This window comes from Montipora foliosa, chromosome 12, assembly GCF_036669935.1.
Source record: "Montipora foliosa isolate CH-2021 chromosome 12, ASM3666993v2, whole genome shotgun sequence".
Classification (NCBI taxonomy): domain Eukaryota; kingdom Metazoa; phylum Cnidaria; class Anthozoa; order Scleractinia; family Acroporidae; genus Montipora; species Montipora foliosa.
This window is the reverse complement of record NC_090880.1, coordinates 8,900,824-8,904,629: the sequence shown is the minus strand read 5'-3', so window position 1 is coordinate 8,904,629 and position 3,806 is coordinate 8,900,824.

The window sequence follows — 3,806 nt, the reverse complement described above, 5'->3', positions numbered from 1 at the left end:
ATACATTTTATCTTTGATAGCGGCTTTAAGAACGATATACCTCCCCGATGTATCTACGATCTGAGAGTGAATAACGCAGTCAAGACCTTTTTTGATCAAGATTGCAACACCTCGAGAGTTTGAGCTCCCATGGGAGCAAATAAGTTCTGCACCCCATTCGTTTTTCCATTTTAACTGTGTTGACAATGTCGAATGAGTTTCTTGCAGGAATATTATATCCGAGTTTCGTTTTCGACACCACGTGAAAATTGTTCGCCTTTTTCTGAAATTGCTTAGTCCCCTCGCATTGAGAGATAGTAGATTAAGAGAATGATCGGTCATTGTAGCTGAATCGGGGAAGTGATATTATAGAAGAAGTCATATAAAACGAAAATGAAAACGATGGTATAGCAGAGTGCAAGAAAGTATAATGCACATAAACCGATAATATTCGCCTAAAACAAATTATTAATCTACAAAAAAACATACAGTAACGTATGAAGTAAGAAGTTTCCCGAGCATTCACATTTCTAATTAAACAAGAAGGGTTAAGTAGTTTAACACTTATTACACACATAAACCTTAAGCTAAATTAAACTATAGATGTGCTGTCTTGTGTGACCGCTTTGGCTTTGGTTTCCGCTGTTTCTTGTGTCCATAATGAGACCATAGTATGGGAGATTGGTTGTTTCTTCACCTCTGTAGATTTGCCCGTTTATAATTAGCTTATCAACTTTGAAATAGGCTGTTTGCTTTCTCTGTTTGGCCTTTTTCAAGATGGGATATAACGTTTTCTGTATTTCATCAATTTCCCGGGGGAAATCATTCGCAATTGAAATGTTGGTGTTTTTCAAGTTTTTAACAAAAGACCAAACATACTCCTTGTCCTGAAAGAAGCTGAATTTAGCTATAATAGGCCTAGGTTTGGAGTTCTGTCCTCTACTGGTATTCTTCTTAGTAGGGATGCGGTGAACGCGTTCGAAACGGATTTGTTCGATATTTTCCTCTGGGATCTTAAGTTTATCGCGCATCACTTTTTTTAATTGATCTTCAGCAGAAGTTGACTCACCTCTTCCTTCTGGAACATTAAACACTTTTAAATTTTCACGTCTTGTGTATGCTTCTAACTTGATGTTGCGGCATTCAAGATGTTTTATTTTAGCATTGAGGTCTTCCAGATTCTTTGCGTGGGTTTCCAGTGTTGCACACGTGGCGGTTGAAGACAAATTCAGGTCGACGATGTCTTTTTGAGCGATGTTCAGGCTTTCTTGTAAACTTTTGTTTTCTTTTTCCAATTCTACCACTCTACCTTGCATAGCCTCTAACTCGCCGAGTCTTGTTAGCACTTTGTCAAGCTTTTCACTGACTTCATCTAGTTTGCCACGACAATGGCCGTCGGCTTCGTCGAACGCATCTTCCCCGTCAGTCTGAGAGCCGCTTTCCCTTAACCGTTTGCGACTATTGGCTTGGGCGTCTTCTTTTCCCATGTTATTTAAGCGAATGAAAGCCAAGCAGCCTTCGTTGATTACATTATTTTACAAGCTTTGAATTTCATCTAAAGGAGCTAGCAAGAACACGTCCGCCTTCGACGAAGGCCAGGTTACATCTGTTATTGCTAACTGCGTCGTGGAATAAATGTAGAAAATAGATAACATCACTAAAAGTAAAAGTAACAGTATCAAAACACAAAATAACCTTAACAGATAACTAACCATAAGTTGATGGGACTGCAACCTCTCTGACAACTTCATCACCCGATTTAAATTTGGGGTATGTCACTCTGAAATATTCCTCCCCATTCACAGCTGTCTTTGTTTGACGATTAACATTCTCATTGAAGTGTAACTGCCAGAATGTGTCTGTAATACAGAAAACAAAACCAAGCAAGCAATTATCGCTTGAATGCCTTTAAAAATTTTTTATACTCATAATGGTGTCAACACAATACACCACCACACCTGCAGTATGTACCAAGCCAAGAAAAGCAAACCATCTTCGTATGCCAATGGTTAAGAGGCCCTGACTGTAAATATCGAGAATCCGCCGACAGTTGCAAAATTTCATAATTTATTTTATTCTACCTAAAAGATCCTTTTGGTGAACTATTTTCAAAAATGGAAATAAAAAGTTCCATCGCGCTTTGCTTTTTCCGAAAAATCCAAAAGTTCAAATTACGCCGAGGCGGGCCCCGACCCCTCGGAAAAACAATGAAAAATTCTGCAACTTCGCCAACTCCGTATGCAACAACGCGTTGAATTCCCGGTTTGCTTTTTTGGATATTGGTAAAAGGACCCTTTGTCTTTTAAAAAATGTAAACTTCATGTAATTTTGTCAAGTTTAAGACAACATAAAAACTCATTGAAATAACCCACTTTCAATCTTTTGGGCTGAGGTAAAATAAAGGCCAACTTTAAAGGCCTATAAATATCCTAGTATATAAATTTACGTGTCATATTGTACATCAGCTGAAAGCTTTATCCTCGTAGGTCATTATCTGCAACTGTCGATTTTGGCCCGCAAAAATTAGTGTATCCAGTTTAAAAAGAGTTCAGGCTATTTTGACCAGAAATTCAATGCAAATTGCTGAGCGGATGTCACGCAAGAGGTCACGGCCAATCCTAATCAGTTTGCAAATAATGCATCTTTTTTCTCTCCTGATTGAAAATGTCGGCAAAGAGCGCCTTGAAGTACTTCAATGACGTTTCATTATATTTAACGAGCATACAAGCACGCCACTTATCATTTTATTAATCTTTGATCTAACTGAACGATAACCGTCATCGATCGCGTTGATGCATAGTGCCGGGTGCATACATACACAGCGAAGCTTATTACAAAGTTGAAGAGAATAGGGTAGACTTACTAACTGTAGTTACTCTTGGTTTAGAATAACGCGATGTCATCCCAGGAGCTCCCTATTTTACTCAATTTTTGACCGAAAAGGTCAACAAAACAGACTTACAAAATAAATCCAGCATTCAGCACGCCACTTTCAACATTGTTGTAAAGAATGGATATCCATTTCCTGATATTTGGACCAAAGTTGTATAGTTCAATACACTTGTGAATGAAATTCCACTCAATAGTGTCAAAAGCCTTTCGAAAATCAATGTATAGAAGGACACCTGGGAGTTTTTTAGCATCTGCGTATTCTATGATGTCATTCAAAAGACGGACATTTTGTCCAATGAATCTACCTTTAACAAAGCCTGTTTGATCAGTATGTATGAGCGAAGATAAAGTTGACTCAATTCTTTGTCCAATAACTTTTGCCAAGATTTTATAGTCAACATTAAGGTGGCTCAAAACAGTTTCAACACTTTTAGGGAGACCTTGTTATTAGAAGGATTAACACTACAATTCTTTATCACGTAACAGCAATGTTATGGTACCATGTAAAACGTCAATTATTGCTTAACAAGATGCAGTCGATTTTGTGACGTAGCAAGTTACCATGGTAATAAGAAAGCCTTGCAAAAACACCCTATATTTTAGCCTTAGTTGTTCATATCTGAAAAACGAACTAGGCGACCCCAATTTTTTATCGCACAAAAGTAATCAGCAGGCCAAGACAAAACTTTCTGCAAATTTTCAATTATTTAAGGTGGCTCTAAATCTGCTTCACGGAATTTTTTTAAACTTTGCAGAAAGTTTCATTCTGGCATGTGGGTTACATTTCAGAAATAAAAAAATGGGGTCACCGAGTTCGTTTTTGAGATATGAGCAGCTAAAGCCAAAACATGGGGTGTTTTTGCAGGGCTTTCCTGTTGCCACGGTAACGTTTTACGTCACAAAAGTAAACAAATCTTTTTCAGCAATGATTAGTG